The sequence below is a fragment of the Ursus arctos genome, chromosome Y (genome assembly GCF_023065955.2).
Source record: "Ursus arctos isolate Adak ecotype North America chromosome Y, UrsArc2.0, whole genome shotgun sequence".
Classification (NCBI taxonomy): Eukaryota; Metazoa; Chordata; class Mammalia; order Carnivora; family Ursidae; genus Ursus; species Ursus arctos.
In genome coordinates, this window is record NC_079874.1 from 6,604,328 (window position 1) to 6,621,690 (window position 17,363).

The window sequence follows — 17,363 nt, forward strand, 5'->3', positions numbered from 1 at the left end:
ACTGCCCTCACACACTCACAAATGTGGATCTGAAACACAATACGCAAGAACACACAAATACACCCATCGACTTTTTCATACAGGCATACACAATGGTTACCCGAAAACACACACACACACACTGTCACACTCGCAACACAGCACTCACACTGGTCCTCGGCAGAGCCATCAACACTTGGAACTGCCCTAACATACTCCCAAACGTTTTCCCGACACACATATACACAAGAAACGCACACAAACACCCATCGACTTTTTCTTACAGGCATACACAACGGTTTCCCTTGAACACACACACACACAGTCACACTTACAACACACCACTCACAATGGGTATCCAGCAGAACCATCAACACTTGGAACTGCCTTAAAATATTGACAAATGTGGTCGCGACACACACATACACATGAAACTCACACAAACATCCATCGACTTATTCTTACAGGCATACACAATGTTTTCCCGCCAACACAAACACACACAGAAACACACACTGCCACACTCACAACACAGCATTCACTCTGGCGCTTGGAACTGCCACAAAATACTCTCATACGTGGTCCCGACACACACATACACAAGAAACACACACAAACACCCATCGACTTTTTCTTAGAAGCATACACTGTGGGGTTCCCCCAAACACACACACACACACAGACACACACACACTGTCACACTCACAACACAGCACTCTCACTGGGTCTCCAGCAGAGCCATCAACACTTGGAACTGCCCTAACATATTCACAAATGTGGTCCCGACACACACATACAGAAGAAACACACACAAACACCCATCGAATTTTTCTTATAGGCATACAGACTGGTTTCCTGCAAACACACACACAGACACGCACACACACTGTCACACTCACAACACACACTCACACTGGATATCCAGCAAACTCATGAACACTTGGAACTGCCCTCACACACTCACAAATGTGGATCTGAAACACAATACGCAAGAACACACAAATACACCCATCGACTTTTTCATACAGGCATACACAATGGTAACCCGAAAACACACACACACACACACACACACTGTCACACTCGCAACACAGCACTCACACTGGGCCTCGGCAGAGCCATCAACACTTGGAACTGCCCTAACATACTCACAAACGTTTTCCTGACACACGCATACACAAGAAACACACACAAACACCCATGGAATTTTTCTTACAGGCGTACACAGGGGGTTCGGAAACACACACAGACACACACACACTATCACACTCACAACACAGCACTCACACTGGGTCTCCAACACAGCCGTCAACACTTGGAACTGCTTTAACATAATCACAAACATGGTCCTGACACACACATATACAAATAACACACACAAACACCCATCGACTTTTTCTTGCAGGCATACACAACGGTTTCCCTTGAACACACACACACACAGTCACACTTACAACACACCACTCACAATGGGTATCCAGCAGAACCATCAACACTTGGAACTGCCTTAAAATATTGACAAATGTGGTCGCGACACACACATACACATGAAACTCACACAAACATCCATCGACTTATTCTTACAGGCATACACAATGTTTTCCCGCCAACACAAACACACACAGAAACACACACTGCCACACTCACAACACAGCATTCACTCTGGCGCTTGGAACTGCCACAAAATACTCTCATACGTGGTCCCGACACACACATACACAAGAAACACACACAAACACCCATCGACTTTTTCTTAGAAGCATACACTGTGGGGTTCCCCCAAACACACACACACACACAGACACACACACACTGTCACACTCACAACACAGCACTCTCACTGGGTCTCCAGCAGAGCCATCAACACTTGGAACTGCCCTAACATATTCACAAATGTGGTCCCGACACACACATACAGAAGAAACACACACAAACACCCATCGAATTTTTCTTATAGGCATACAGACTGGTTTCCTGCAAACACACACACAGACACGCACACACACTGTCACACTCACAACACACACTCACACTGGATATCCAGCAAACTCATGAACACTTGGAACTGCCCTCACACACTCACAAATGTGGATCTGAAACACAATACGCAAGAACACACAAATACACCCATCGACTTTTTCATACAGGCATACACAATGGTAACCCGAAAACACACACACACACACACACACACTGTCACACTCGCAACACAGCACTCACACTGGGCCTCGGCAGAGCCATCAACACTTGGAACTGCCCTAACATACTCACAAACGTTTTCCTGACACACGCATACACAAGAAACACACACAAACACCCATGGAATTTTTCTTACAGGCGTACACAGGGGGTTCGGAAACACACACAGACACACACACACTATCACACTCACAACACAGCACTCACACTGGGTCTCCAACACAGCCGTCAACACTTGGAACTGCTTTAACATAATCACAAACATGGTCCTGACACACACATATACAAATAACACACACAAACACCCATCGACTTTTTCTTGCAGGCATACACAATGGTTTCCTGCAAACACACACACACACACACACACACACAAAAGGCACACTCACGACAGAGCACTCACATTGGATCTCCAGCAGAGCCATGAACACTTGGAATTACCTTAACATATTCACAAACGTGGTCCCGAAACACACATGCAGAAGAAACACACAAAAACACCCTACGACTTTTTCTTACAGACATACACAATGGTATCCAGCAAAACACACACAAACACACACAGACACTATCACACGCACAACACAGCACTCACACTGGGTCCCCGGCATAGCCATCAACAGTTGGAACTGCCCTAACATACTCACAAACGTGGTCCCGACACACACATACACAAGAAACACACACAAACTCCCATTGACTTTTACTTACAGTCATGCACAATGGTTTCCGCAAACACACACACACACACACTATCACACTCACAACACAGCATTCACACTGGCACTTGAATCTGCCCTAACATACAAACAAACGTGGTCCCGACACACACATACAGAAGAAACACACACAAACACCCATCAACATTTTGTTACAGGGAGACAGAGTGGGGTTTCCCCAAACACACACACACACACACACACTGTCACACTAACAGCACAGTACGCACACTGGACCTCGGCAGAGCCATCAACACTTGGAACTGCCCTAACATACTCACAAACGTTTCACCGACACACACATACACAAGAATCACACACAAACACCCATCGACTTTTTCTTACAGGCATACACAACGGTTTCCCGTGAACACACACACACACAGTCACACTTACAACACAGCACTCACAATGGGTATCCAGCAGAACCATCAACACTTGGAACTGCCTTAAAATATTGACAAATGTGGTCGCGACACACACATACACATGAAACTCACACAAACATCCATCGACTTATTCTTACAGGCATACACAATGTTTTCCCGCCAACACAAACACACACAGAAACACACACTGCCACACTCACAACACAGCATTCACACTGGCGCTTGGAACTGCCACAACATACTCACATACGTGGTCTCGACACACACATACACAAGAAACACACACAAACACCCATCGACTTTTTCTTAGAAGCATACACTGTGGGGTTCCCCCAAACACACACACACACACAGACACACACACACTATCACACTCACAACACAGCACTCTCACTGGGTCTCCAGCAGAGCCATCAACACTTGGAACTGCCCTAACATATTCACAAATGTGGTCCCGACACACACATACAGAAAAAACACACACAAACACCCATCGAATTTTTCTTATAGGCATACAGACTGGTTTCCTGCAAACACACACACAGACACGCACACACACTGTCACACTCACAACACACACTCACACTGGATATCCAGCAAACTAATGAAGACTTGGAACTGCCCTCACACACTCACAAATGTGGATCTGAAACACAATACGCAAGAACACACAATTACACCCATCGACTTTTTCATACAGGCATACACAATGGTTACCCGAAAACACACACACACACACACACACTGTCACACTCGCAACACAGCACTCACACTGGTCCTCGGCAGAGCCATCAACACTTGGAACTGCCCTAACATACTCCCAAACGTTTTCCCGACACACACATACACAAGAAACGCACACAAACACCCATCGACTTTTTCTTACAGGCATACACAACGGTTTCCCTTGAACACACACACACACAGTCACACTTACAACACACCACTCACAATGGGTATCCAGCAGAACCATCAACACTTGGAACTGCCTTAAAATATTGACAAATGTGGTCGCGACACACACATACACATGAAACTCACACAAACATCCATCGACTTATTCTTACAGGCATACACAATGTTTTCCCGCCAACACAAACACACACAGAAACACACACTGCCACACTCACAACACAGCATTCACTCTGGCGCTTGGAACTGCCACAAAATACTCTCATACGTGGTCCCGACACACACATACACAAGAAACACACACAAACACCCATCGACTTTTTCTTAGAAGCATACACTGTGGGGTTCCCCCAAACACACACACACACACAGACACACACACACTGTCACACTCACAACACAGCACTCTCACTGGGTCTCCAGCAGAGCCATCAACACTTGGAACTGCCCTAACATATTCACAAATGTGGTCCCGACACACACATACAGAAGAAACACACACAAACACCCATCGAATTTTTCTTATAGGCATACAGACTGGTTTCCTGCAAACACACACACAGACACGCACACACACTGTCACACTCACAACACACACTCACACTGGATATCCAGCAAACTCATGAACACTTGGAACTGCCCTCACACACTCACAAATGTGGATCTGAAACACAATACGCAAGAACACACAAATACACCCATCGACTTTTTCATACAGGCATACACAATGGTAACCCGAAAACACACACACACACACACACACACACTGTCACACTCGCAACACAGCACTCACACTGGGCCTCGGCAGAGCCATCAACACTTGGAACTGCCCTAACATACTCACAAACGTTTTCCTGACACACGCATACACAAGAAACACACACAAACACCCATGGAATTTTTCTTACAGGCGTACACAGGGGGTTCGGAAACACACACAGACACACACACACTATCACACTCACAACACAGCACTCACACTGGGTCTCCAACACAGCCGTCAACACTTGGAACTGCTTTAACATAATCACAAACATGGTCCTGACACACACATATACAAATAACACACACAAACACCCATCGACTTTTTCTTGCAGGCATACACAATGGTTTCCTGCAAACACACACACACACACACACACACAAAAGGCACACTCACGACAGAGCACTCACATTGGATTTCCAGCAGAGCCATGAACACTTGGAATTACCTTAACATATTCACAAACGTGGTCCCGAAACACACATGCAGAAGAAACACACAAAAACACCCTACGACTTTTTCTTACAGACATACACAATGGTATCCAGCAAAACACACACACAAACACACAGACACTATCACATGCACAACACAGCACTCACACTGGGTCCCCGGCATAGCCATCAACAGTTGGAACTGCCCTAACATACTCACAAACGTGGTCCCGACACACACATACACAAGAAACACACACAAACTCCCATGGACTTTTACTTACAGTCATGCACAATGGTTTCCGCAAACACACACACACACACACTATCACACTCACAACACAGCATTCACACTGGCACTTGAATCTGCCCTAACATACAAACAAACGTGGTCCCGACACACACATACAGAAGAAACACACACAAACACCCATCAACATTTTGTTACAGGGAGACAGAGTGGGGTTTCCCCAAACACACACACACACACACACACACTGTCACACTAACAGCACAGTAAGCACACTGGACCTCGGCAGAGCCATCAACACTTGGAACTGCCCTAACATACTCACAAACGTTTCACCGACACACACATACACAAGAATCACACACAAACACCCATCGACTTTTTCTTACAGGCATACACAACGGTTTCCCGTGAACACACACACACACAGTCACACTTACAACACAGCACTCACAATGGGTATCCAGCAGAACCATCAACACTTGGAACTGCCTTAAAATATTGACAAATGTGGTCGCGACACACACATACACATGAAACTCACACAAACATCCATCGACTTATTCTTACAGGCATACACAATGTTTTCCCGCCAACACAAACACACACAGAAACACACACTGCCACACTCACAACACAGCATTCACACTGGCGCTTGGAACTGCCACAACATACTCACATACGTGGTCCCGACACACACATACACAAGAAACACACACAAACACCCATCGACTTTTTCTTAGAAGCATACACTGTGGGGTTCCCCCAAACACACACACACACACAGACACACACACACTATCACACTCACAACACAGCACTCTCACTGGGTCTCCAGCAGAGCCATCAACACTTGGAACTGCCCTAACATATTCACAAATGTGGTCCCGACACACACATACAGAAAAAACACACACAAACACCCATCGAATTTTTCTTATAGGCATACAGACTGGTTTCCTGCAAACACACACACAGACACGCACACACACTGTCACACTCACAACACACACTCACACTGGATATCCAGCAAACTCATGAAGACTTGGAACTGCCCTCACACACTCACAAATGTGGATCTGAAACACAATACGCAAGAACACACAAATACACCCATCGACTTTTTCATACAGGCATACACAATGGTTACCCGAAAACACACACACACACACACACACTGTCACACTCGCAACACAGCACTCACACTGGTCCTCGGCAGAGCCATCAACACTTGGAACTGCCCTAACATACTCCCAAACGTTTTCCCGACACACACATACACAAGAAACGCACACAAACACCCATCGACTTTTTCTTACAGGCATACACAACGGTTTCCCTTGAACACACACACACACAGTCACACTTACAACACACCACTCACAATGGGTATCCAGCAGAACCATCAACACTTGGAACTGCCTTAAAATATTGACAAATGTGGTCGCGACACACACATACACATGAAACTCACACAAACATCCATCGACTTTTTCTTACAGGCATACACAATGTTTTCCCGCCAACACAAACACACACAGAAACACACACTGCCACACTCACAACACAGCATTCACTCTGGCGCTTGGAACTGCCACAAAATACTCTCATACGTGGTCCCGACACACACATACACAAGAAACACACACAAACACCCATCGACTTTTTCTTAGAAGCATACACTGTGGGGTTCCCCCAAACACACACACACACAGAGACACACACACACTGTCACACTCACAACACAGCACTCTCACTGGGTCTCCAGCAGAGCCATCAACACTTGGAACTGCCCTAACATATTCACAAATGTGGTCCCGACACACACATACAGAAGAAACACACACAAACACCCATCGAATTTTTCTTATAGGCATACAGACTGGTTTCCTGCAAACACACACACAGACACGCACACACACTGTCACACTCACAACACACACTCACACTGGATATCCAGCAAACTCATGAACACTTGGAACTGCCCTCACACACTCACAAATGTGGATCTGAAACACAATACGCAAGAACACACAAATACACCCATCGACTTTTTCATACAGGCATACACAATGGTAACCCGAAAACACACACACACACACACACACACACACACTGTCACACTCGCAACACAGCACTCACACTGGGCCTCGGCAGAGCCATCAACACTTGGAACTGCCCTAACATACTCACAAACGTTTTCCTGACACACGCATACACAAGAAACACACACAAACACCCATGGAATTTTTCTTACAGGCGTACACAGGGGGTTCGGAAACACACACAGACACACACACACTATCACACTCACAACACAGCACTCACACTGGGTCTCCAACACAGCCGTCAACACTTGGAACTGCTTTAACATAATCACAAACATGGTCCTGACACACACATATACAAATAACACACACAAACACCCATCGACTTTTTCTTGCAGGCATACACAATGGTTTCCTGCAAACACACACACACACACACACACACACACAAAAGGCACACTCACGACAGAGCACTCACATTGGATCTCCAGCAGAGCCATGAACACTTGGAATTACCTTAACATATTCACAAACGTGGTCCCGAAACACACATGCAGAAGAAACACACAAAAACACCCTACGACTTTTTCTTACAGACATACACAATGGTATCCAGCAAAACACACACACACACACACAGACACTATCACACGCACAACACAGCACTCACACTGGGTCCCCGGCATAGCCATCAACAGTTGGAACTGCCCTAACATACTCACAAACGTGGTCCCGACACACACATACACAAGAAACACACACAAACTCCCATGGACTTTTACTTACAGTCATGCACAATGGTTTCCGCAAACACACACACACACACACTATCACACTCACAACACAGCATTCACACTGGCACTTGAATCTGCCCTAACATACAAACAAACGTGGTCCCGACACACACATACAGAAGAAACACACACAAACACCCATCAACATTTTGTTACAGGGAGACAGAGTGGGGTTTCCCCAAACACACACACACACACACACACACACACTGTCACACTAACAGCACAGTACGCACACTGGACCTCGGCAGAGCCATCAACACTTGGAACTGCCCTAACATACTCACAAACGTTTCACCGACACACACATACACAAGAATCACACACAAACACCCATCGACTTTTTCTTACAGGCATACACAACGGTTTCCCGTGAACACACACACACACAGTCACACTTACAACACAGCACTCACAATGGGTATCCAGCAGAACCATCAACACTTGGAACTGCCTTAAAATATTGACAAATGTGGTCGCGACACACACATACACATGAAACTCACACAAACATCCATCGACTTATTCTTACAGGCATACACAATGTTTTCCCGCCAACACAAACACACACAGAAACACACACTGCCACACTCACAACACAGCATTCACTCTGGCGCTTGGAACTGCCACAAAATACTCTCATACGTGGTCCCGACACACACATACACAAGAAACACACACAAACACCCATCGACTTTTTCTTAGAAGCATACACTGTGGGGTTCCCCCAAACACACACACACACACAGATACACACACACTGTCACACTCACAACACAGCACTCTCACTGGGTCTCCAGCAGAGCCATCAACACTTGGAACTGCCCTAACATATTCACAAATGTGGTCCCGACACACACATACAGAAGAAACACACACAAACACCCATCGAATTTTTCTTATAGGCATACAGACTGGTTTCCTGCAAACACACACACAGACACGCACACACACTGTCACACTCACAACACACACTCACACTGGATATCCAGCAAACTCATGAACACTTGGAACTGCCCTCACACACTCACAAATGTGGATCTGAAACACAATACGCAAGAACACACAAATACACCCATCGACTTTTTCATACAGGCATACACAATGGTAACCCGAAAACACACACACACACACACACACACACTGTCACACTCGCAACACAGCACTCACACTGGGCCTCGGCAGAGCCATCAACACTTGGAACTGCCCTAACATACTCACAAACGTTTTCCTGACACACGCATACACAAGAAACACACACAAACACCCATGGAATTTTTCTTACAGGCGTACACAGGGGGTTCGGAAACACACACAGACACACACACACTATCACACTCACAACACAGCACTCACACTGGGTCTCCAACACAGCCGTCAACACTTGGAACTGCTTTAACATAATCACAAACATGGTCCTGACACACACATATACAAATAACACACACAAACACCCATCGACTTTTTCTTGCAGGCATACACAATGGTTTCCTGCAAACACACACACACACACACACACACAAAAGGCACACTCACGACAGAGCACTCACATTGGATTTCCAGCAGAGCCATGAACACTTGGAATTACCTTAACATATTCACAAACGTGGTCCCGAAACACACATGCAGAAGAAACACACAAAAACACCCTACGACTTTTTCTTACAGACATACACAATGGTATCCAGCAAAACACACACACAAACACACAGACACTATCACATGCACAACACAGCACTCACACTGGGTCCCCGGCATAGCCATCAACAGTTGGAACTGCCCTAACATACTCACAAACGTGGTCCCGACACACACATACACAAGAAACACACACAAACTCCCATGGACTTTTACTTACAGTCATGCACAATGGTTTCCGCAAACACACACACACACACACTATCACACTCACAACACAGCATTCACACTGGCACTTGAATCTGCCCTAACATACAAACAAACGTGGTCCCGACACACACATACAGAAGAAACACACACAAACACCCATCAACATTTTGTTACAGGGAGACAGAGTGGGGTTTCCCCAAACACACACACACACACACACACACTGTCACACTAACAGCACAGTAAGCACACTGGACCTCGGCAGAGCCATCAACACTTGGAACTGCCCTAACATACTCACAAACGTTTCACCGACACACACATACACAAGAATCACACACAAACACCCATCGACTTTTTCTTACAGGCATACACAACGGTTTCCCGTGAACACACACACACACAGTCACACTTACAACACAGCACTCACAATGGGTATCCAGCAGAACCATCAACACTTGGAACTGCCTTAAAATATTGACAAATGTGGTCGCGACACACACATACACATGAAACTCACACAAACATCCATCGACTTATTCTTACAGGCATACACAATGTTTTCCCGCCAACACAAACACACACAGAAACACACACTGCCACACTCACAACACAGCATTCACACTGGCGCTTGGAACTGCCACAACATACTCACATACGTGGTCCCGACACACACATACACAAGAAACACACACAAACACCCATCGACTTTTTCTTAGAAGCATACACTGTGGGGTTCCCCCAAACACACACACACACACAGACACACACACACTATCACACTCACAACACAGCACTCTCACTGGGTCTCCAGCAGAGCCATCAACACTTGGAACTGCCCTAACATATTCACAAATGTGGTCCCGACACACACATACAGAAAAAACACACACAAACACCCATCGAATTTTTCTTATAGGCATACAGACTGGTTTCCTGCAAACACACACACAGACACGCACACACACTGTCACACTCACAACACACACTCACACTGGATATCCAGCAAACTCATGAAGACTTGGAACTGCCCTCACACACTCACAAATGTGGATCTGAAACACAATACGCAAGAACACACAAATACACCCATCGACTTTTTCATACAGGCATACACAATGGTTACCCGAAAACACACACACACACACACACACTGTCACACTCGCAACACAGCACTCACACTGGTCCTCGGCAGAGCCATCAACACTTGGAACTGCCCTAACATACTCCCAAACGTTTTCCCGACACACACATACACAAGAAACGCACACAAACACCCATCGACTTTTTCTTACAGGCATACACAACGGTTTCCCTTGAACACACACACACACAGTCACACTTACAACACACCACTCACAATGGGTATCCAGCAGAACCATCAACACTTGGAACTGCCTTAAAATATTGACAAATGTGGTCGCGACACACACATACACATGAAACTCACACAAACATCCATCGACTTTTTCTTACAGGCATACACAATGTTTTCCCGCCAACACAAACACACACAGAAACACACACTGCCACACTCACAACACAGCATTCACTCTGGCGCTTGGAACTGCCACAAAATACTCTCATACGTGGTCCCGACACACACATACACAAGAAACACACACAAACACCCATCGACTTTTTCTTAGAAGCATACACTGTGGGGTTCCCCCAAACACACACACACACACAGACACACACACACTGTCACACTCACAACACAGCACTCTCACTGGGTCTCCAGCAGAGCCATCAACACTTGGAACTGCCCTAACATATTCACAAATGTGGTCCCGACACACACATACAGAAGAAACACACACAAACACCCATCGAATTTTTCTTATAGGCATACAGACTGGTTTCCTGCAAACACACACACAGACACGCACACACACTGTCACACTCACAACACACACTCACACTGGATATCCAGCAAACTCATGAACACTTGGAACTGCCCTCACACACTCACAAATGTGGATCTGAAACACAATACGCAAGAACACACAAATACACCCATCGACTTTTTCATACAGGCATACACAATGGTAACCCGAAAACACACACACACACACACACACACACACACTGTCACACTCGCAACACAGCACTCACACTGGGCCTCGGCAGAGCCATCAACACTTGGAACTGCCCTAACATACTCACAAACGTTTTCCTGACACACGCATACACAAGAAACACACACAAACACCCATGGAATTTTTCTTACAGGCGTACACAGGGGGTTCGGAAACACACACAGACACACACACACTATCACACTCACAACACAGCACTCACACTGGGTCTCCAACACAGCCGTCAACACTTGGAACTGCTTTAACATAATCACAAACATGGTCCTGACACACACATATACAAATAACACACACAAACACCCATCGACTTTTTCTTGCAGGCATACACAATGGTTTCCTGCAAACACACACACACACACACACACACACAAAAGGCACACTCACGACAGAGCACTCACATTGGATCTCCAGCAGAGCCATGAACACTTGGAATTACCTTAACATATTCACAAACGTGGTCCCGAAACACACATGCAGAAGAAACACACAAAAACACCCTACGACTTTTTCTTACAGACATACACAATGGTATCCAGCAAAACACACACACACACACACAGACACTATCACACGCACAACACAGCACTCACACTGGGTCCCCGGCATAGCCATCAACAGTTGGAACTGCCCTAACATACTCACAAACGTGGTCCCGACACACACATACACAAGAAACACACACAAACTCCCATGGACTTTTACTTACAGTCATGCACAATGGTTTCCGCAAACACACACACACACACACTATCACACTCACAACACAGCATTCACACTGGCACTTGAATCTGCCCTAACATACAAACAAACGTGGTCCCGACACACACATACAGAAGAAACACACACAAAAATCCATCAACATTTTGTTACAGGGAGACAGAGTGGGGTTTCCCCAAACACACACACACACACACACACACACACACTGTCACACTAACAGCACAGTACGCACACTGGACCTCGGCAGAGCCATCAACACTTGGAACTGCCCTAACATACTCACAAACGTTTCACCGACACACACATACACAAGAATCACACACAAACACCCATCGACTTTTTCTTACAGGCATACACAACGGTTTCCCGTGAACACACACACACACAGTCACACTTACAACACAGCACTCACAATGGGTATCCAGCAGAACCATCAACACTTGGAACTGCCTTAAAATATTGACAAATGTGGTCGCGACACACACATACACATGAAACTCACACAAACATCCATCGACTTATTCTTACAGGCATACACAATGTTTTCCCGCCAACACAAACACACACAGAAACACACACTGCCACACTCACAACACAGCATTCACACTGGCACTTGGAACTGCCACAACATACTCACATACGTGGTCTCGACACACACATACACAAGAAACACACACAAACACCCATCGACTTTTTCTTAGAAGCATACACTGTGGGGTTCCCCCAAACACACACACACACACACAGACACACACACACTATCACACTCACAACACAGCACTCTCACTGGGTCTCCAGCAGAGCCATCAACACTTGGAACTGCCCTAACATATTCACAAATGTGGTCCCGACACACACATACAGAAAAAACACACACAAACACCCATCGAATTTTTCTTATAGGCATACAGACTGGTTTCCTGCAAACACACACACAGACACGCACACACACTGTCACACTCACAACACACACTCACACTGGATATCCTGCAAACTCATGAAGACTTGGAACTGCCCTCACACACTCACAAATGTGGATCTGAAACACAATACGCAAGAACACACAAATACACCCATCGACTTTTTCATACAGGCATACACAATGGTTACCCGAAAACACACACACACACACTGTCACACTCGCAACACAGCACTCACACTGGTCCTCGGCAGAGCCATCAACACTTGGAACTGCCCTAACATACTCCCAAACGTTTTCCCGACACACACATACACAAGAAACGCACACAAACACCCATCGACTTTTTCTTACAGGCATACACAACGGTTTCCCTTGAACACACACACACACAGTCACACTTACAACACACCACTCACAATGGGTATCCAGCAGAACCATCAACACTTGGAACTGCCTTAAAATATTGACAAATGTGGTCGCGACACACACATACACATGAAACTCACACACACATCCATCGACTTATTCTTACAGGCATACACAATGTTTTCCCGCCAACACAAACACACACAGAAACACACACTGCCACACTCACAACACAGCATTCACTCTGGCGCTTGGAACTGCCACAAAATACTCTCATACGTGGTCCCGACACACACATACACAAGAAACACACACAAACACCCATCGACTTTTTCTTAGAAGCATACACTGTGGGGTTCCCCCAAACACACACACACACACAGACACACACACACTGTCACACTCACAACACAGCACTCTCACTGGGTCTCCAGCAGAGCCATCAACACTTGGAACTGCCCTAACATATTCACAAATGTGGTCCCGACACACACATACAGAAGAAACACACACAAACACCCATCGAATTTTTCTTATAGGCATACAGACTGGTTTCCTGCAAACACACACACAGACACGCACACACACTGTCACACTCACAACACACACTCACACTGGATATCCAGCAAACTCATGAACACTTGGAACTGCCCTCACACACTCACAAATGTGGATCTGAAACACAATACGCAAGAACACACAAATACACCCATCGACTTTTTCATACAGGCATACACAATGGTAACCCGAAAACACACACACACACACACACACACTGTCACACTCGCAACACAGCACTCACACTGGGCCTCGGCAGAGCCATCAACACTTGGAACTGCCCTAACATACTCACAAACGTTTTCCTGACACACGCATACACAAGAAACACACACAAACACCCATGGAATTTTTCTTACAGGCGTACACAGGGGGTTCGGAAACACACACAGACACACACACACTATCACACTCACAACACAGCACTCACACTGGGTCTCCAACACAGCCGTCAACACTTGGAACTGCTTTAACATAATCACAAACATGGTCCTGACACACACATATACAAATAACACACACAAACACCCATCGACTTTTTCTTGCAGGCATACACAATGGTTTCCTGCAAACACACACACACACACACACACACACAAAAGGCACACTCACGACAGAGCACTCACATTGGATCTCCAGCAGAGCCATGAACACTTGGAATTACCTTAACATATTCACAAACGTGGTCCCGAAACACACATGCAGAAGAAACACACAAAAACACCCTACGACTTTTTCTTACAGACATACACAATGGTATCCAGCAAAACACACACACACACACAGACACTATCACACGCACAACACAGCACTCACACTGGGTCCCCGGCATAGCCATCAACAGTTGGAACTGCCCTAACATACTCACAAACGTGGTCCCGACACACACATACACAAGAAACACACACAAACTCCCATGGACTTTTACTTACAGTCATGCACAATGGTTTCCGCAAACACACACACACACACTATCACACTCACAACACAGCATTCACACTGGCACTTGAATCTGCCCTAACATACAAACAAACGTGGTCCCGACACACACATACAGAAGAAACACACACAAACACCCATCAACATTTTGTTACAGGGAGACAGAGTGGGGTTTCCCCAAACACACACACACACACACACACTGTCACACTAACAGCACAGTACGCACACTGGACCTCGGCAGAGCCATCAACACTTGGAACTGCCCTAACATACTCACAAACGTTTCACCGACACACACATACACAAGAATCACACACAAACACCCATCGACTTTTTCTTACAGGCATACACAACGGTTTCCCGTGAACACACACACACACACAGTCACACTTACAACACAGCACTCACAATGGGTATCCAGCAGAACCATCAACACTTGGAACTGCCTTAAAATATTGACAAATGTGGTCGCGACACACACATACACATGAAACTCACACAAACATCCATCGACTTATTCTTACAGGCATACACAATGTTTTCCCGCCAACACAAACACACACAGAAACACACACTGCCACACTCACAACACAGCATTCACACTGGCGCTTGGAACTGCCACAACATACTCACATACGTGGTCTCGACACACACATACACAAGAAACACACACAAACACCCATCGACTTTTTCTTAGAAGCATACACTGTGGGGTTCCCCCAAACACACACACACACACACAGACACACACACACTATCACACTCACAACACAGCACTCTCACTGGGTCTCCAGCAGAGCCATCAACACTTGGAACTGCCCTAACATATTCACAAATGTGGTCCCGACACACACATACAGAAAAAACACACACAAACACCCATCGAATTTTTCTTATAGGCATACAGACTGGTTTCCTGCAAACACACACACAGACACGCACACACACTGTCACACTCACAACACACACTCACACTGGATATCCTGCAAACTCATGAAGACTTGGAACTGCCCTCACACACTCACAAATGTGGATCTGAAACACAATACGCAAGAACACACAAATACACCCATCGACTTTTTCATACAGGCATACACAATGGTTACCCGAAAACACACACACACACACACACACACACTGTCACACTCGCAACACAGAACTCACACTGGTCCTCGGCAGAGCCATCAACACTTGGAACTGCCCTAACATACTCCCAAACGTTTTCCCGACACACACATACACAAGAAACGCACACAAACACCCATCGACTTTTTCTTACAGGCATACACAACGGTTTCCCTTGAACACACACACACAGTCACACTTACAACACACCACTCACAATGGGTATCCAGCAGAACCATCAACACTTGGAACTGCCTTAAAATATTGACAAATGTGGTCGCGACACACACATA